This window comes from Rhinichthys klamathensis, unplaced genomic scaffold, assembly GCF_029890125.1.
Source record: "Rhinichthys klamathensis goyatoka isolate OS25496 unplaced genomic scaffold, OSU_Roscu_1.1 h1tg000176l_1, whole genome shotgun sequence".
Classification (NCBI taxonomy): domain Eukaryota; kingdom Metazoa; phylum Chordata; class Actinopteri; order Cypriniformes; family Leuciscidae; genus Rhinichthys; species Rhinichthys klamathensis.
This window is the reverse complement of record NW_026606705.1, coordinates 2,609,908-2,631,102: the sequence shown is the minus strand read 5'-3', so window position 1 is coordinate 2,631,102 and position 21,195 is coordinate 2,609,908. Positions and strand designations below refer to the sequence as shown.

Sequence of the window (21,195 nt, the reverse complement as noted above, 5' to 3'; positions counted from 1 at the left end):
TTGAAACAAGTAGTGCTGAGACCAAAAAATAATCTATACGTGAGTGAGTTTTATAAGTGCTGGAATAACAGGAGTATTCTACTGCATTGGGCTTGCCATGTCTCCATATATCTAACAAGTTTAATTCTTTCATAAAATGGCTTATTGTCTTCCTCGAACTAGTGTGAGTATTATCCAAGCCTGATGATCTATCTCTTACTGGATCTAACGTGCAATTAAAGTCGCCCGCTATTATGTATTTCCCAGAGAGATTTGAGACAGTCAGAAACAGATTATTATAGAATTTAGGGTCATCATCATTTGGGCCATACACATTTATTAGATTTATATTTTCAAATAATAACATACCCTGAATTATGATATATCTACCAGCAGGGTCCTTAATTATATTTTTAATTTGTAGTGGGACAGATTTATGAATTAATATCATTACTCCTCTAGCATGGGTGGTATAAGGAGCTGACAACACTTGACCCTGCCATCTTCTTCTTATTTTAGAAATATCCCCAGCCATTAGATGGGTTTCTTGCAAGAAAATAATTTTTGATTGCAAGAATTTTATCCTGTTCATCACTTGTTTAACCTTTGTGATTTTATTTAAACCCCTACAGTTCCATGAGGTAAATTTCACCTTTAAACTACTGGACATTAGTTATATAAAATATCCTTAAGATTCGTTTTGATAAAATAAAATACATTGATAGCAACACACCCGTAAAAAAAGAAAAAGAAAAAATAGAAAAAAGAAGAAAGAAAAAAAGAAGAGAGAAAAAAGAAGAAAAAAAAAGAAAAGAAAAGAAAAACCCCACACACCTTATACCAACCGCTTATGACCGAGACGGGTCCGCGCAGTCGTCTATCTCTCGCTTTTAGTTATTTCCTTCTCTTTAGCTCTCTCTGCTATTAAAGAAACCAACTTACTAACCAACCAATAATATTATTGTAATGAACAATGCAACATGTGTTAACATAACCATTAAAGGGTTATTCGATTACGCACATACCCGATAATAACATAACGTTAGGACTCCGCTGAAGGGAGGACAAAAATATTTAAGAAATAAAATAATACAACTATTGGCCATGTAGAGTAGGGCTATGTGATGGGTTGAACGTCCCATATGTGTCATTCTAAACTATCTGGTAGTCTATTAGGATGCGAGTCATGTCCGTGTGTTCCCCTGCATCCATGAAAAACTTATTTTGGCCATGAGAGTGTAAAAGAAACCAAGACAGTCCTATTTGACGGAAAAGGGCAAGCAAAAATAATTGTCACTTTCTCTTGTGTAAAAACAATATAAGCCTATAGGCAGCTATTACCGTTAGGCACATTTTCCTGGTAAAGTAGCCTCTGCCACAGGTTTGCCTTGATCCTTCAAAGAGACTGGACAAACTTGTCTACTTCAGCCGGCATTTGGAAAGTGTAGGACCTCTCCTCATGTGTCAGCAGGAGCCGTGCTGGAAAGATGATTCTGTGCTTATGAATACCCTTGTCTCGCAGCTTCTTTCGCACGACATCATAGTCGCGCTGCATCTTGTGAACACCAGCGGAGAGGTCTGGGTGAAAACGGACTTGTTCGTTATTGTAAAGAACATTCCCTTTGATCCTGGCTGCCTTTAATACTCGCTCCTTGTCTTTGAAATTCAAGAACTTCATAATCAGTGTCCTCGGGCGTGTCATGCGTGGGTCGTTATTTGTCAGAGTGCCGATTCTGTGAGCCCGCTCGATTACCAATGTCTCCCGCGGTTCCATTCCTAAAGCCTCTGGTATCCACTTCTCAAGAAATGTAACCGTGTCCAGGCCCTCTGCTTTCTCCGGTAGGCCCACCATTCTCACATTGTTCCGTCGGCTTCTACATTCTAAATCTTCCACTTTGTTTGAAAGAGTTTTAACGGTGTTTTCCAATGTGCTCACTTTGGATATTAGACCATTAACGTTGTCTTCAGCATCGGAAATACGTTGTTCCGCGTGCGCTATGCGCCCTGTGCATTCCTGTATCTCCTTTCTTACCTCCGTAATTGTTGTTTGCACACCATCTATCTTCTTATAAAGGCCACTTTTCAGAGACATTATGGCTTTCATTATATCCCGATTATTTTCGCCCGAAGTTGCAACTTCACCATCTCCTTCGTCAAGACCGTCTTCCATAGTTGTCATGGCGTCGCTAATTTCTTCACCCTCAGAGTGTTTGTCTTCGTTTCGTGCTTTTTTCTTGTCTTTTTTGCCACCTTTACGTGACATTTTAATTCCCTGTACTCTTATGTACTTGTTGCTTAGCGTTATGTACACTTCTGGTTGGTATTGTAGGATTAATTACATGCTAACAGCAGAGCTAAAAAGTTGCGACCTTTTAGGACCTCGCCATAACCGGAAGTCAGCTATGGCTTGTTTAACCTGTTTGTTATAGTTAATTTGACTATCTTTAAATCTAGAGATATTAATATTGGTCAAAACAGCATGCCTCTTTATACACAATTATGTTTTCAAATGTAGCTTAATGTTGTCAATATTCAAATGATAATTAATGACGGTATATGCAGAGCCGGCTCCAGACTGCGCTCAGCAGGGGGGCATTTATTTTCAATGGGTGGGCACTAGGTATGGGGACTTTTTTTTCGGATATCAGATATCCTATATGTATTATTGCTACTGCCTTTTCTGTTAGCTATTACCGTGCCGCAACCCATACAATAAACACATAAACCATTGCACATTGTTGCAAGACGTGCAACTCTTAAGAAATTTGATTAAATAAGGGTTAAATAGGCCTATAAAAAAAATTGCAAGACCGACTCTGACCACAGCTTTATTATAAACAAAGCTAACGAACATGCACACCGTCTCTCACTGACAGGATATAGTTTAACTGCTATCTCACTGGCGGAAAAGAAGAAGAAAAAAGCTACACATCTTTATTCTGCTTTGCTCTAACATAAGCGTTTACAGTAGCCTACTATTAAAAAGCATCATGTTACCTTTATCGTTAATCGACGTGGAAGGAGAAACTGTGGTTTTGAACCATTTTCTAATGTCCATTTTTGGAGCGAGTTTTTATCTGTTTGCTTTGTTTTGAATGCAGCCAGCAATCTCGCGCCAACTGAAAGACATTTCATTCATGTATTAACCTTAACGTGCGTGATTGGGGGGGGCGGCAGGGGGGTTTCCTCACATCGCCACACTGTGGTTTTATGTTAGCTTTATTATATTTTCAGCTAATGGGCAGTTTGTAGACATATATTTTTATTATTTCTCACTGAAATGTGAATTAAATTAAACTGATATTAGTTTGTAAATTATATCATAATTCAATTTGGGGGGGCATCAAATACATTTGGGGGGGCATTGCCCCCTAATGCCCCCCCATACCGCCGGCACTGGGTATATGTTTTGTATAACATTTGCCACATTTCTTTTTAAATCATGCTTTAAAGCCAAAAATGTTGTTCTTTCCAATGACGAAAAACAATATAGAAAACTGTTAGTTTTGTCGTTTATGTTTCTCTTAATGTTATCAGGGTTTGGTGGCAAAAAATGCCAGCAGAATTAATATGCACCCAAAATTCAAAATGTGGTGGAAAAATGGCCCTAGTATGGCCCTGGCCAACTCCTCCTTTAACTCGTGGCTGGAGCAAAACTTTTGCATGGGTCTTTGGGCAGCAGTAAAGGACTAGGTCTCCCCGTCGGGGAATCGAACCCCGGTCTTCCGCGTGACAGGCGGAGATACTGTCCACTATACTAACGAGGAGTTGCAGAGATAGGTAGTCGCCCCCGATCAGCCCCCCCCCCCCCCCCCCCCCCGACCAGGAACGGCCTCATGCGTCATTTTAGGTCATCGCTTCACAGAAGCCAGTGAAGCCAAACAAATCATCTAATACCATTTAAATATGAAGTGTCTGTGTAAAACGGGTTACGTTATTAAATTAGAGAGCTTGCTTTTTTAATAAAGAGCCTGGTAGGTAGGGTTGGGTACCGAAACTCGGTGCCAATAGGGAACCGGTTCCGACGTAAACGGTAGTAACCAGACCGAATAAGAACGAAAATTTCGGTGCCTGATTTCGGTGCCTAACTTCATTAGGCACACACGCGCACACACACACACACACACACACACACACAAGGTCTCTCGCTCTCTCTCTCTCTCCGCCGTGCGTGTGCTACACAGTTTGGAGCACAGTTTCTTCTGTCTCGCATGCGCGCTCTTTCTCGCAAGGTTTGGCTGCAGTTCACGTGTAAAATTACGTGTCAGAACGCCCTCTGGGTGTGCCGATAGTCTGAATCCCATATAGAATCAAGCCAATTCATTGGCTGATGGCGCGGGCGCCGCATCGACGCACTTACGTCGTCATACTATGTTGGCGCGCGCGCGCCATCTGCTCCTCAGATTTCTCTTCCGAAAAAGGAAGCTGGTCGGCAGCGAGAGGAGCTTGGCAGCATCCCGTTCCCTATTGAGAGCTATGTTACACAAGTAACCAGAGATGTTCTCTTTCATAGGTTCACTCAACGCTGCGTAGCTAAGAAGCAATGGATTTGTATTTGTAGGCTGCTGTATCACGTGCCGTTTGAACTGACGCGCTACAGCGATCTGTCACATTTCAAAGAGCCAAAACGTTATTTATTGTGTGAATCTCGTAAAAATATTGACAGAATCTGACAGCTGTGGATTTGTTCCATATCAAAAGTAACCTTCTCTGTCGTCAGTGTCCTCTTTGTCCGCGATTTTTCTGTGTGAAAAGGGTCATTTGCGTGAGTCTCACGGTCAATGCGTGAGAGTTGGCAGCTCTCCCTGCTAGTAATCTCTATTAATCTCCAGTATTATTACATTGTTTGATACAATATTGTTTCATTTGATATTATGTAAATATGAATTTTTATTTTATATTGGTTTTATTATTACCATATGTTACTTGTATTTATATTGTTTAAAGATTTAAGTTAATATTGTGTCCAGTTTGGCCCTGTAAATTAAAGGGTATTATTTTTTGATAAAGTGTGTTCGGTTTCATTTTCTTAAGTACCGATTTAAGAACCGTTTAAGCACCGGAACCGTTTAAAAAATACCGAGTAGGTACTGGAATCGGATAAAACCCAAACGATACCCAACCCTACTGGTAGGTCAGGTCAAAAAGTTAATGCGTTTTTTTCCAGTGCCGGGCCCAAACAAAGAGAGTTTCGGTTCCTGCCAGCTGCTAATGTGTTGCCAGCATTTTTGCTGACCGCACAAGGTGGCATCCAGTCTACACCCAACCACCTGCGTTGGTGGTATAGTGGTGAGCATAGCTGCCTTCCAAGCAGTTGACCCGGGTTCGATTCCCGGCCAACGCATTGCCTTTTGCTCAAGCTGTCGTTAAAACAGTCGTCCGGGGCCCCTGGCCAACTCCTCATTTAACTCGTGGCTGGAGCAAAACTTTTGCATGGGTCTTTGGGCAGCAGTAAAGGACTAGGTCTCCCCGTCGGGGAATCGAACCCCAGTCTTCCGCGTGACAGGCGGAGATACTGTCCACTATACTAACGAGGAGTTGCAGAGACAGGTATTCACCCCCGATCAGCGCCCCCGAACAGGAACGGCCTCATGTGTCATTTTAGGTCATCGCTTCACAGAAGCCAGTGAAGCCAAACAAATCATCTAATACCATTTAAATATGAAGTGTCTGTGTAAAACGGGTTACGTTATTAAATTAGAGAGCTTGCTTTTTTAATAAAGAGCCTGGTAGGTCAGGTCAAAAAGTTCATGCGTTTTTTTCCAGTGCCGGGCCCAAACAAAGAGAGTTTCGGTTCCTGCCAGCTGCTAATGTGTTGCCAGCATTCTTGCTGACCGCACAAGGCGGCATCCAGTCTATGCGCAACTGCCTGCGTTGGTGGTATAGTGGTGAGCATAGCTGCCTTCCAAGCAGTTGACCCGGGTTCGATTCCCGGCCAACGCATTGCCTTTTGCTCAAGCTGTCGTTAAAACAGTCGTCCGGGGCCCCTGGCCAACTCCTCATTTAACTCGTGGCTGGAGCAAAACTTTTGCATGGGTCTTTGGGCAGCAGTAAAGGACTAAGTCTCCACGTCGGGGAATCGAACCCCGGTCTTCCGCGTGACAGGCGGAGATACTGTCCACTATACTAACGAGGAGTTGCAGAGATAGGTAGTCGCCCCCGATCAGCGCCCCCCGACCAGGAAAGGCCTCATGCGTCATTTTAGGTCATCGCTTCACAGAAGCCAGTTAAGCCAAACAAATCATCTAATACCATTTAAATATGAAGTGTCTGTGTAAAACGGGTTAAGTTATTAAATTAGAGAGCTTGCTTTTTTAATAAAGAGCCTGGTAGGTCAGGTCAAAAAGTTAATGCGTTTTTTTCCAGTGCCGGGCCCAAACAAAGAGAGTTTCGGGTCCTGCCAGCTGCTAATGTGTTGCGAGCATTCTTGCTGACCGCACAAGGCGGCATCCAGTCTATACCTGACCATCTGCGTTGGTGGTATAGTGGTAAGCATAGCTGCCTTCCAAGCAGTTGACCCGGGTTCGATTCCCGGCCAACGCATTGCCTTTTGCTCAAGCTGTCGTTAAAACAGTCGTCCGGGGCCCCTGGCCAACTCCTCATTTAACTCGTGGCTGGAGCAAAACTTTTGCATGGGTCTTTGGGCAGCAGTAAAGGACTAGGTCTCCCCGTCGGGGAATCGAACCCCGGTCTTCCGCGCGGCGGCCGTGGATTGTTCAGCTAAACGGCCCTAAACAGTTTCCCATCCCGACTCGAAGAGTGACACATAACAGCGTTCGTTTTAGTCTACACATTTTCAACTCATCTAACAAAGGTAAGTTACTTTATTTATCTTTTACTATTAACGTTAATGCTGAAACCTTATGCGAACTGATTCTGAGGCAAACTTTAATGTTACCCTGTCGGCTTTCCTTTCTTTCTTCCAATTCATCGTAGTATGATTTGCTTGCTAAATTACGAATGAACATACCTTTAATCTCGTTTCAGTGTTGTGTTTTTTGTGTTTACATATACATTTTGTTTTATTTTTCCGTGGTTGTTACGTACGCTATCTTACCAGCTTTACTCGCTGTTTTTTGGTTGTGGATTTTTTTTTTTTTAATTCTTAGATCCCTAACGTTAAGTTACGTGAATTAAGTGTTATTATGAGATTGCACATATTAAATAGTTCAAAAACTTTGAGAATGTTTTCGTTCTAGTTATCCATTTTACCACAGTAAAATAGTACAGCAACAGTATTTAGTAGGAGCTTTTCAATAACCATATATTTTATATTGTTGTTAATGTAGTAACCTAGTTTTGACCATGATATTTGTAGTGTAACCTTGGTAATATAAATGTAAACTCTCTCTCTCTCTCTCTCTCTCTATATATATATATATATATATATATATATATATATATATATACAGTATATATATATATAAAACATTAAAATATTGCTTTTTCTGTCTCTCAGATCAACACCCACAAAACAGTCATGTTTTACCCTGGAAGGGTTCAGGTTGTGTTCCGTAAGGGACCTCTTGGTTATCTCCTTCAGGAGCCGACTGATGAGGCCAGGCTGATCAAAGACAACCCATCTCTACAGGACAAGTCGGCACCTAAGAAGCAGGAGTTGGTCCATCAGAATGCTCTGACTGTGGTCCGTCAGAGAGGAGGTGATGCCTCAGACAGAAGAGAGGTATTGGGCGAGTACATCTTGCAGTTTGGGAAGTACGAGGGGAAATCTTTCCGGTGGCTCCTAGAAAATGATATGGGGTACACCATATATCTGATGAAGACCCTGCATAAGGAAGAGGCAGCTGGAGACTTTATGGCAAAGGGACACAGCAAAAACAGCCTGATGTCGTTTGTTAGTTATGCTCACAGCTTTGAAGAAATTGAGTCTCTTCTTAGCTATGTGACCAGAACTGCAGCTGCGCCAGCAGCCTCGTCAGAGGATGACCAGCTAGTCGGTTTCGGGGCTCGTGCCAAGAGCACATGGCAGGAGATTTGGAAAAGCAGGTCTGATGGATATGCATCCTTTGTATTGGGGGCAAACTGTGTCCCAGGGACTCGGATGCACAAGCTGCAGCAATACCTGCGGAAACAACAGCAGCAGTCTACCTGTCCACCTGTACCTACATCAAGTGCCATAACTCAACTCATGGGTCAGTTGTGTATTTTTTGTCATTTGATCTTCAGCAGGACATATTGCCATTGTAACTTATGATTTTACTCATACATTACACTTCAGTTAACACAAGCTCTATTTTAAGAAATCCATTCTGTGAAAATGTTTTTTTTAACAACCCGTTGATTCTTGTCTTTCTCCAACACAGAGATGGATGAAGATGTTGAGTTGGAGAGTGCAATGCTGAGCATCACCCCCTCCAAGCTACAGGTGCTGTGTAAGTATATTTTCCTTCAGTTAAAAATTGATTGTGTTCTGTTTTCTCTCAAATGTTTTTAATGTTTTGTGTGTTACCACCACCAGCACCACCATCATCATCCTCCTCAGCAGCTGAACTGGGGCGGTCTATGGAGAAGGAAAAAGGTTTTTGCGCATTGGGTTCAGCACTGGAGCACAGTTCTGTTGAATTGTGAGATGAAATGATCTCCAGAACTGAACATAAATCCTTGTGTTCTCTGTGTTCTGGCCATGTTCTGGCCTTGTTCCATTAACAATGCGTTTGCTGTTGGCATTATAGTAAATGTCCCTGGGGACTATGAATTAATTTCCCCTTTATGAATTGATACCTGCAACAATCAGGGTAAGTACTCGCTTTTGTCAACTTGTAAATATTACTAACATATGATGAAATGCATGTTCTTGCATGTTTTGTTCACATCCCTCCTGGGGATATGTAATTTTATTTTATACCACTAAGACAAGCATGTGAAGTAAGATTAGGGTGTTTTTGTCTTTAAACCTAATTACATATATACATTTATCATATAGGACCTTCTGCTTCCCTCTACAAATCACCTGCTGGAAAGAAACCGCGAGTGACAGCAGTTCATGGTAAATGCATTGTAATTCTGCCCATCAATTCAAACGTTTGTCTCATATACTATGGTATTGATCTTTTTATTGTTCTTTGTTTTTTATATTTTCTTTTTTTAGCACCACCCTTGTACCCCACAATACCTGTGCCCATTCCTGAAGAGTTGAAGTTTCTTGTGAAGAAAGATCCATTGGGTTCGACACAAGGTGAGAGAACTGTTTCAAATACAGGTGTGTTTTATGTTAGGTTTTGTGCTAATTTTTTATTCTAAAGTCACATTGTAACTGTTTAGCATTTAAAATCCTGTTTAATATTTATAATACCTCACCAATTTTATAAGTAATTGTTAATAGATAAATGTTACTCCGTTTCAGGAGACAGCGGCACCATAGACAGCTCTCGAGTGTGCAGGACACTTACATTTGAGGAATGTGTTATAGATGGTAAGGGTGTACTGCATATAGACTTGACAAATGTAGAATTTTCAATGAAGCGGAGTTAAAACTAATACTGGGTTCATATCTTTCCTCTTCAGAGACCACTTCCCACATAGCTGAAGCATCACACAGTAAGATGATTGCTTTACTCTGCTGCTGCAAAATACTACATTTTTCCGAGCATTTTTCTTGTTCAATTGCTTGCTCTTCATTTAATGAATGTAGCTTTACAAATGTCTGCATTATGAATATGGTTGTTCTGAGTTTTCGATTGCTACTTTTTTATTATCTTAATTTAAAAGAAAGATCTTTATTATTATATTATTTGTCTATGTATTTGTAGAGCCATTGTCCTCTGCTCCTGATGCTTTCTCAAAGCCCAATCCAGTTCCTTTACAAATTACAACACAAAGTAAGTATCTAGATGATTCTTCAAACATCTGCCTGATTGATAGATAGAAGAAAGTCTGTAGCTATTCTTCTGTCTTCATTTTAATCAGCCCATCCCAGAAATCCTCCTCCACAACTTGGCTATGACCATGATGTCCGCCAGTGGAAGTGTTCCCAGCAGCAGAGGATCTGGATGAAGACAGAGCTGGAATCCATGGGTCTATGGCCTGGCTCGGTTCCTGTGAGCAACCCCATGAAGACCGTGTCATTGTGGCGTTTACCACCTCAGCCAGAGCTGATGGACACCATCACTGATCTGCCATCTCCTAAATATTTTCAGCTTCATCCCTTTTTCATTTGGAAGCCTGAAAATGATACCCTGATGGCTCGGCTGAAGAATAACTATGCTCTGCCATGCAATGATGAGTGTAAACAGCCACAGGTGACATCTGCAGGGGTTGGTAGACCTCGTGTGATTACAGGCATCATGGGTCAATACTGCCTATTCTCGTCACGTCTGTGCTGCAAAGTCTGCAAAAAGAAATGGTTTGCAGACAACCCGCAGTGGCTGGAAAAGCTCCCCAAAAGATTCACAAACTTGTTGCCAGCAGTTCTTACTTATAAGAAGGCTATTTGTAAATCTTTATTGGATGAACTGCGTCGTACAGGTAAATCACCCACAGACATGGCCAATCAGGTGATGGAAATGATGCACCTAAAATATGAACGTGCACACTTGGCCTACCTCCTCAGTTGCCAGAATATCCTAGATGCTGAGGCTGGAAGGTATGGACAGAAAAGCATCACAGGATTCCTGAGAAAAGAGACCCAGCCTGCTACCTTTGGGGAGTATGATGATCCCAGTGGATGGAATGGAATTGCTGTGTCTGCACACTACCTCACTGACTGCCTCCTGTACGAATACCAGCGCCAAGAGGGAGCTATTAATAAGCTCCTACAGGGAAGCTTTGGGCAGGCTTTCCGTTCTGACCACACCCGGAAGGTGGCCAGGAAGGTTACATTTACATCTGGCACGATGTCATCCTATGCCATCATGAATGAAACCTGGATGATCTTATCATGGGTTATGGTACAGTCAGAAACGGAAAAATCACTGGAGCCCATGTACAGGGGACTCGCAAACCGGTACAGGATGGCAGAAGTGGAGAATGCACAGTTCCATTGGGTAGACAGGTAGGCCATGGGGCATTGTGAAAATGATTATATAATTCCATTCCTTGCCTAAGACATATCACATGGAAAATGTGCACATTAGACAATCACATATCCTGACTGATGAACAGATCCATTGACTGATTGCTACAGCAGCATTAACCATTATACTTTTCTGTTCTTTTTTCAGAGATTGCTGTGCACCGTTCAGAGTGCCAGACCCTCACAAAACAGTGCACCTGAACTGGGAAGCATGGCAGACTACGGATGCCATTATTGCTGAAGCCACTTCCGGAAACTTGCAGAACACCTGTGCCTCCAGATCTCACTTTAATCAGCACATCACCGTCAAGCTGGACCTGTTCCATTGTATGAGGCGCTTCCTCCGTGAGTGTGTTACAGAGCACCATGCCCTTTACAGCTCCTTCTCCCAGTTCTTGTCTGCTGCTTTCAGTCTGGTGGATCAGGAAGACCTGCAGAAGCTCAAGGATGCATACACATTTTGTGGGATTCAGCCTGCCAACCCCACAAAGCAGCACATTCGAGAGCACTGCAGAACAAAGATCCCACAGCCTGGAGAACTCCTGAGGAGGGTTGAGGATGTTATACACCATTTTCATTTGGCAGCAGATCCTAATGGTGTTCCCCTGTACAAACCCTCTATGCTTAAGACATGGTGCATTCAGCGCGTTCACATTCTGCGGGGCTGTTTAAGTGATCCAGAGGTTGCAGGTCAAATCCTTTACAGGCATGGTGGAACACTGCAACTTAACCACGTCCTGGGCGAGGGGGCAAAAGTTCCAATATGGATCCCCATAAGAGGAACATCTCAGCAGGAGGGCTACCACTTCCACCAGGCTCAGTGGGTCACTGGCACACGTGTCTCCTCAGAGCTGTTTCAAGCCCAGGGGATGACAGGAGTGGCACGCTGGAATTTTCAGCGTCTGGTGGATCTAAAACAGTCAAGTATTCGGCTTCCAGGAGCTTTTGATCCCTCTCTGATTGCTGATCTGAATACCGTCTCAGAAAGGCTGTTAGGTATGCCGAAGTATCCTGCCCTTCGGGTAACTAACGTAGATACTGGAGAAAGATTCGGGCTGGAGTATGTTGAACCTGGATGCCGCCCTGTTGTTCTGGACTGGGAAAAGCACAAGACCAAGACCACTCAACCTGTAAATCTAGCTGAGCAGGTTGATCCACCCACTGCCCAGTCTCAATACCCTTCTGCTGCTCTTGATGTAACTCCTAGTCCTCATCTTGAGTCAGGTAAACTTTTACAGATGCAGGAATTCAAAATATACTGTTAGCAGACTTTTTACCCATAAATTAACAAAATGTTTTACTTTCTGTTGTTATAGTAACCACCAGCACTCAGTCTGTGCCCGTGCTGTCCTCTTCTTTTGCTGGCCGTGCAGAGGCTCGTTCAGAGACAGGTAAGCATTTGATAAATACACAAAGTCATTCCATAAACAACTTTATTTTTCCTTTATTCAAAAAGTAATTACAAATGTTTACTTCCTGTTATAGTAACCACCAGCACTCAGTCTGTGCCTGTGCTGTCCTCTTCTTTTGCTGGCCGTGCAGAGGCTCGTTCAGAGACAGGTAAGCATTTGATAAATACACAAAGTCATTCCATAAACACCTTTATTTTTCCTTTATTCAAAAAGTAATTACAAATGTTTACTTCCTGTTATAGTAACCACCAGCACTCAGTCTGTGCCCGTGCTGTCCTCATCTTCTGAGCCTCGTTCAGAGACAGGTGAACATTCATAGATAATCCTGCCAAAAATCCTGCTAGTATTTATTATCTAGGTCAAAGACTGATTATATGTTATTGTGATTGATGTAGGAACCACATTCACACCACTTCTGCCTATGATGGCCTCACCAACTAGCACCCGCACTGGACCGGTGAAGACTGGTGGTAGGGTGTTTGTGTTGGATCACAAAAGGTGGACAGCTTCAATGAAGGAGGCCATTGACACCTTACTGAAGAAACACCATGGCAAGAAGGACATGATTAGGCTTGTGGATCAGGAGTATGCAGCAATGGTTCATAACTCCTGTACTGATCCCAACAGCATGCTCCATTCAACCACAAGACTGCACATTTCACAGTATGTCAAGCACTTAGCTAAACTCTTAAACACCAGTTCTTCCTTGAACACAAGTCCAGAAAAACTTCGTGACAGACAGCAACTCTGGTATTCACTGACAGAGGGTAGTGACACTACCAGTGTTCCGGTTATGACAGTGACCCCAGCAGTAGTTGTACACCCACCTGCACATTCTCTGACTACACCACTGACTCAAAATGCCATTGAGAAAATTGTGGAGGAAATAATGGTGAGACAGCAACAACAACAGCAGCAGCAGCAGCAGCAGCAGCAACATACAGAAAAGAAGAAGCAAACAAAGACTTGTCTTGCCTGTGGACAGCCCAAATCTCGGTACGAGAACGATGGCTCCTCCATCCACTTCTTCTTTCAGCAAGGTTCTGTTAGGTACTTCTATTGTTCCACAAAAGTTTTTAAAACCTACAGTGGAGAAGGACTAACAAACCCAAGAATGCCATTCCCAGATTTTATGGAGACCGAGTTCTTTCAAAGGGAACTGGAAGCCACAAAAAAACGTGTTGAGGAGAAAGGGCAGCCGAAACGGAAGAGGTCTGAAACTCAACACACTGGCCGCCTGTGCAGATTCTGTAAAATGGAGTTGAAGCAGGGCCTAAATAGTCCACATATACATACAGGCTTTCCTGGGGTACCAGGGAAATATATTTACTGTCCTTCCAAAGTATTTTCTATCTACAAAGGTCAGGGCATGGACAAAGAGATGACCTGGAAAGAATTTCAAGACTCTGCTTTTTATGAGGTGGAAAAGCAAAGATGGGTGACAGAGAAGGGAAAATGAAAGGGGGAAAAAATTATCTTGTTTCTGTAAAAATCTGTGCATATATTCTCTTGATATCTTTGGGTTTCTTTTATAGGTACAGTTTTTATAGTTTTATACCAGTTTAATAATTTATAATGGCATTGTGTGTGTGTGTGTGTGTGTTTGCTAAGGGCATTGTACAGTTAAGACCCACTGAATGGAACTGTAAATTGCATAGCAATAAACAGTAAAAAGATATAAATCTTGTAATAGTCTTTTTATAATTAACTGTCTTTTGTAAATTTGAAAAAAAAATCCCTGATTGTAGAATAACACCTTTCAAATTTGAATAACATTTATATCTGTTTCATTATATCTGCTCATCTTAATTCCGCTGTCCAAGGTCCTGATTTAATGCTATAGCTACTTTGGCAAATAAACAAAGAAAAAAATCTAAAAATCATTTGACTAATGATTGAATGATTTTGTATGATAGATATAAACTTTATATGCTATGGGGTGGTTTTTTGTGTTTATATTGGCTCAGAGTTGCGTAAAAACATATCTCAGGATTGCAATGAGTGGGATTCGAACCTAGGTCTAGACGAGCATACCAATAATAATGAGAAAAAATCTGATTGGCTGTAGTGGTAATTTAGCACCAAGGACAGTGCCAACAAAGCTTCAATTTCATTGGCTGTCACTGAGTTCCAACTATACATGACCTGCCCCGGCGTGACAGGCGGAGATACTGTCCACTATACTAACGAGGAGTTGCAGAGACAGGTAGTCGCCCCTGATCAGCGCCCCCCGACCAGGAACGGCCTCATGCGTCATTTTAGGTCATCGCTTCACAGAAGCCAGTGAAGCCAAACAAATCATCTAATACCATTTAAATATGAAGTGTCTGTGTAAAACGGGTTACGTTATTAAATTAGAGAGCTTGCTTTTTTAATAAAGAGCCTGGTAGGTCCGGTCAAAAAGTTCATGCGTTTTTTCCAGTGCCGGGCCCAAACAAAGAGAGTTTCGGTTCCTGCCAGCTGCTAATGTGTTGCCAGCATTCTTGCTGACCGCACAAGGCGGCATCCAGTCTATGCCCAACCGCCTGCGTTGGTGGTATAGTGGTGAGCATAGCTGCCTTCCAAGCAGTTGACCCGGGTTCGATTCCCGGCCAACGCATCGCCTTTTGCTCAAGCTGTCGTTAAAACAGTCGTCCGGGGCCCCTGGCCAACTCCTCATTTAACTCGTGGCTGGAGCAAAACTTTTGCATGGGTCTTTGGGCAGCAGTAAAGGCAGAGATGGGGGACTCGAGTCACATGACTTGACTTTGCAAATTTAAGGACTTGAGACTTGCTTGACTAAATTAAAAAAATGACTCGACTTGACTTTGACTTGAGATCCAATGACTTGAGACTTGACTTGACTTGAACTGTATGACTCGAGAATGACTTGATATACATTTTTATATAAATCATCGCAACATCCATTGATAAACAAAATGAAAGCAACGGAACCATTGACGTCATCAGATTCTGCGCGATTGCGTGACGCTGCACAAGTCCAGAAATAGCCTACATCGCGCTGAGCGCGCTAAATACAAAAACATCTCCCTGCATCGTATCTTTTTGGATATAAACACTAGAAAATGACCATATTCATGCAAGAAGATTTTTTGTACGCATAATAACTGGCAAGGGATATCGGACGACCATCACAACCTCGAACAGTCGAACTTCATTCACCACGTCTAAAAGTAAGCTATGGCTTGTTTAACCTGTTTGTTATAGTTAATTTGACTATCTTTAAATCTAGAGAGATTAATATTGGTCAAAACAGCATGCCTCTTTATACACAATTATGTTTTCAAATGTAGCTTAATGTTGTCAATATTCAAATGATAATTAATGACGGTATATGTTTTGTATAACATTTGCCACATTTCTTTTTAAATCATGCTTTAAAGCCAAAAATGTTGTTCTTTCCAATGACGAAAAACAATATAGAAAACTGTTAGTTTTGTCGTTTATGTTTCTCTTAATGTTATCAGGGTTTGGTGGCAAAAAATGCCAGCAGAATTAATATGCACCCAAAATTCAAAATGTGGTGGAAAAATGGCCCTAGTATGGCCCTGGCCAACTCCTCCTTTAACTCGTGGCTGGAGCAAAACTTTTGCATGGGTCTTTGGGCAGCAGTAAAGGACTAGGTCTCCCCGTCGGGGAATCGAACCCCGGTCTTCCGCGTGACAGGCGGAGATACTGTCCACTATACTAACGAGGAGTTGCAGAGACAGGTAGTCGCCCCCGATCAGCGCCCCCCCGACCAGGAACGGCCTCATGCGTCATTTTAGGTCATCGCTTCACAGAAGCCAGTGAAGCCAAACAAATCATCTAATACCATTTAAATATGAAGTGTCTGTGTAAAACGGGTTACGTTATTAAATTAGAGAGCTTGCTTTTTTAATAAAGAGCCTGGTAGGTCCGGTCAAAAAGTTCATGCGTTTTTTTCCAGTGCCGGGCCCAAACAAAGAGAGTTTCGGTTCCTGCCAGCTGCTAATGTCTTGCCAGCATTCTTGCTGACCGTACAAGGCGGCATCCAGTCTATGCCCAACTGCCTGCGTTGGTGGTATAGTGGTGAGCATAGCTGCCTTCCAAGCAGTTGACCCGGGTTCGATTCCCGGCCAATGCATCGCCTTTTGCTCAAGCTGTCGTTAAAACAGTCGTCCGGGGCCCCTGGCCAACTCCTCATTTAACTCGTGGCTGGAGCAAAACTTTTGCATGGGTCTTTGGGCAGCAATAAAGGCAGAGATGGGAGACTCGAGTCACATGACTTGACTCGAGTCAGACTCGAGTCGCAAATTTAAGGACTTGAGACTTGCTTGACTAAATTAAAAAAATGACTCGACTTGACTTTGACTTGAGATCCAATGACTTGAGACTTGACTTGACTTGAACTGTATGACTCGAGAATGACTTGATATACATTTTTATATAAATCATCGCAACATCCATTGATAAACAAAATGAAAGCAACGGAACCATTGACGTCATCAGATTCTGCGCGATTGCGTGACGCTGCACAAGTCCAGAAATAGCCTACATCGCGGTGAGCGCGCTAAATACAAAAACATCTCCCTGCATCGTATCTTTTTGGATATAAACACTAGAAAATGACCATATTCATGCAAGAAGATTTTTTGTACGCATAATAACTGGCAAGGGATATCGGACGACCATCACAACCTCGAACAGTCGAACTTCATTCACCACGTCTAAAAGTAAGCTATGGCTTGTTTAACCTGTTTGTTATAGTTAATTTGACTATCTTTAAATCTAGAGAGATTAATATTGGTCAAAACAGCATGCTTCTTTATACACAATTATGTTTTCAAATGTAGCTTAATGTTGTCAATATTCAAATGATAATTAATGACGGTATATGTTTTGTATAACATTTGCCACATTTCTTTTTAAATCATGCTTTAAAGCCAAAAATGTTGTTCTTTCCAATGACGAAAAACAATATAGAAAACTGTTAGTTTTGTCGTTTATGTTTCTCTTAATGTTATCAGGGTTTGGTGGCAAAAAATGCCAGCAGAATTAATATGCACCCAAAATTCAAAATGTGGTGGAAAAATGGCCCTAGTATGGCCCTGGCCAACTCCTCCTTTAACTCGTGGCTGGAGCAAAACTTTTGCATGGGTCTTTGGGCAGCAGTAAAGGACTAGGTCTCCCCGTCGGGGAATCGAACCCCGGTCTTCCGCGTGACAGGCGGAGATACTGTCCACTATACTAACGAGGAGTTGCAGAGATAGGTAGTCGCCCCCGATCAGCGCCCCCCCGACCAGGAACGGCCTCATGCGTCATTTTAGGTCATCGCTTCACAGAAGCCAGTGAAGCCAAACAAATCATCTAATACCATTTAAATATGAAGTGTCTGTGTAAAACGGGTTACGTTATTAAATTAGAGAGCTTGCTTTTTTAATAAAGAGCCTGGTAGGTCCGGTCAAAAAGTTCATGCGTTTTTCTCCAGTGCCGGGCCCAAACAAAGAGAGTTTCGGTTCCTGCCAGCTGCTAATGTGTTGCCAGCATTCTTGCTGACCGCACAAGGCGGCATCCAGTCTATTCCCAACTGCCTGCGTTGGTAGTATAGTGGTGAGCATAGCTGCCTTCCAAGCAGTTGACCCGGGTTTGATTCTCGGCCAACGCATTGCCTTTTGCTCAAGCTGTCGTTAAAACAGTCGTCCGGGGCCCCTGGCCAACTCCTCATTTAACTCGTGGCTGGAGCAAAACTTTTGCATGGGTCTTTGGGCAGCAGTAAAGGACTAGGTCTCCCCGTGGGGGAATCGAACCCCGGTCTTCCGCGTGACAGGCGGAGATACTGTCCACTATACTAACGAGGAGTTGCAGAGATAGGTAGTCGCCCCCGATCAGCGCCCCCCCCGACCAGGAACGGCCTCATGCGTCATTTTAGGTCATCGCTTCACAGAAGCCAGTGAAGCCAAACAAATCAGCTAATACCATTTAAAAATGAAGTGTCTGTGTAAAACGGGTTACGTTATTAAATTAGAGAGCTTGCTTTTTTAATAAAGAGCCTGGTAGGTCAGGTCAAAAAGTTAATGCGTTTTTTTCCAGTGCCGGGCCCAAACAAAGAGAGTTTCGGGTCCTGCCAGCTGCTAATGTGTTGCGAGCATTCTTGCTGACCGCACAAGGCGGCATAAAGTCTATGCCCGACCCATTGCCTTTTGCTCAAGCTGTCGTTAAAACAGTCGTCCGGGGCCCCTGGCCAACTCCTCATTTAACTCGTGGCTGGAGCAAAACTTTTGCATGGGTCTTTGGGCAGCAGTAAAGGACTAGGTCTCCCCGTCGGGGAATCGAACCCCAGTCTTCCACGTGACAGGCGGAGATTGTGTCCACTATACTAACGAGGAGTTGCAGAGACAGGTAGTCGCCCCCGATCAGCGCCCCCCGACCAGGAACGGCCTCATGCGTCATTTTAGGTCATCGCTTCACAGAAGCCAGTGAAGCCAAACAAATCATCTAATACCATTTAAATATGAAGTGTCTGTGTAAAACGGGTTACGTTATTAAATTAGAGAGCTTGCTTTTTTAATAAAGAGCCTGGTAGGTCCGGTCAAAAAGTTCATGCGTTTTTTTCCAGTGCGGGCCCAAACAAAGAGAGTTTCGGTTCCTGCCAGCTGCTAATGTGTTGCCAGCATTCTTGCTGACCGCACAAGGCGGCATCCAGTCTATGCCCAACCGCCTGCGTTGGTGGTATAGTGGTGAGCATAGCTGCCTTCCAAGCAGTTGACCCGGGTTCGATTCCAGGCCAACGCATCGCCTTTTGCTCAAGCTGTCGTTAAAACAGTCGTCCGGGGCCCCTGGCCAACTCCTCATTTAACTCGTGGCTGGAGCAAAACTTTTGTATGAGTCTTTGGGCAGCAGTAAAGGACTAGGTCTCCCCGTCGGGAAATCGAACCGCGGTCTTCCGCGTGACAGGCGGAGATACTGTCCACTATACTAACGAGGAGTTACAGAGACAGGTAGTCGCCCCCGATCAGCGCCCCCCGACCAGGAACGGCCTCATGCGTCATTTTAGGTCATCGCTTCACAGAAGCCAGTGAAGCCAAACGAATATTCTAATACCATTTAAATATGAAGTGTCTGTGTAAAACGGGTTACGTTATTAACCCTCTGGGGTCGGCGGTCTCGCCGGCGATACCAGCTCACTTTTTTCCTTATCAGTGCAAAAGAGACTCAAATTACTCTGTTGATTTTGATCTTACATATAAGTGTTGTACATCATTCGATCCTGTTAAGTTTGTATTTTTTTTGTGGAACCTCATAATAAAAACAAAGTGTTGTGCTTTTCGCCTAATAAAGAAAAATAAACATGATGCGCGTTCTGCGTTCTCTCTGTCAGTGAAGTCCATTCTGAAACGCGTCCGAAAAATCAACTGTAACTCTGCAAATACTCAGTCAAACAAGTATACAGGCAAGCAAGCAACGTATTAAACTGCAAATTAACATTTATATGTCCTAATCATAAAAACGATATGTTACATATGAAAGACAAGATGTCGTTTTTACTGTAAAATACTGCCACATCAAATAAGCTTGTTTGCTAAGATGTTATTATAGTGTTTGTTCGATTGTAGGCTATATTCAAACTAATTAATCCGCAACTGTGAAATATGTGATAAAATGTATACTTTAGTATATAATACAAAGAAAGATTACATTTGAAATACAGTTAAAATTTTAATTGTTGTTGTAATTGTAACCTTTTTATTAAAATAGCAAAAATATATGTAGGCTACATATAAATAAATCTTAGGTAAATCTTAAAAGCTCAATATAAGCCTCCTCTTTAAATTATTTGTATTGTGTTTTATTAGTGACACATTTGGGATATATTCCCAAACTTTCTGTAAAAACAGTATGAGAATTAACTGCACAATTACTAGAAATTTTTACATTTGATATTATACAATTTGCAAGCACAATTTGAAAAATAAATAAATAATTGGAACTGTGAACCAATTTTGTATTATATATATATATATATATATATTGTCATTGCATTCTTGAGGCTCAGTGACACACCTGAATGAAAGGGTCATTAGTATGCATCCCCATTATGCGCTCATTATGCGGGCCCATTGTCTTCTCAGGTGTGAATCACAGCAGGTCACACCCCTGCGCATATTGCCTTTCCAAACAAAAAGTGTCATTTTTAAATTTAAACCAATCTATTGTTTTATGTGAATGATAAGGCAGGATGATTTTCAGATCATTTTGAAGAAAAAACTCTAGGCGACAACATCCATTAGTCAAAAGTCTTGTGGACACATATTTAGTATGTGTTTTGTGGCCTTATTTCAGAAACTTTAAGTTTTTGTTTTTTCAATAACCACACATAAACAATATTCTCTCAAAAATACAAAAATGTACATACATGTTGATAACATATTATGGTAGTCCTGTTTGTGCTAAATAGAGTGTAATTACACCTTTGCCAGTAATATGTTTATAAGCAACTGAAAAAAGCACAAATGTCAGAGTATGTCAAAACATCTCAAGGACCCCAAAAACACCTTGGACCCCAGAGGGTTAACTGTCGTCCTGTTCAGTCATCTTAACTGTCGTCTATGTTCAGTCATCTTAACTGTCGTCCTGTTCAGTCATCTTAACTGTCGTCCTGTTCAGTCATCTTAACTGTCGTCTTATTCAGTCATCTTAACTGTCGTCCTGTTCAGTCATCTTAACTGTCGTCCTGTTCAGTCATCTTAACCGTTGTCCTGTTCAGTCATCTTAACCGTCGTCCTGTTCAGTCATCTTAACTGTCGTCCTGTT

At 42.4% G+C, this 21,195-nt stretch overlaps 4 non-coding genes across 4 annotated transcripts; all 4 read left to right on the top strand.

Moving 5' to 3' along the window:
* Positions 1 to 5,251: 5,251 nt before the first annotated feature.
* Positions 5,252 to 5,323, top strand: trnag-ucc (transfer RNA glycine (anticodon UCC)). Its single transcript has one exon. It is a non-coding gene; the product is annotated as a tRNA-Gly (tRNA).
* Positions 5,324 to 5,850: 527 nt separating this feature from the next.
* Positions 5,851 to 5,922, top strand: trnag-ucc (transfer RNA glycine (anticodon UCC)). Its single transcript has one exon. It is a non-coding gene; the product is annotated as a tRNA-Gly (tRNA).
* A 528-nt stretch (positions 5,923 to 6,450) lies between these two features.
* On the top strand, positions 6,451 to 6,522 carry trnag-ucc (transfer RNA glycine (anticodon UCC)). The gene has a single exon. It is a non-coding gene; the product is annotated as a tRNA-Gly (tRNA).
* An 8,428-nt stretch (positions 6,523 to 14,950) lies between these two features.
* trnag-ucc (transfer RNA glycine (anticodon UCC)) lies at positions 14,951 to 15,022 on the top strand. Its single transcript has one exon. It is a non-coding gene; the product is annotated as a tRNA-Gly (tRNA).
* The last annotated feature ends 6,173 nt before the right edge of the window (positions 15,023 to 21,195 follow it).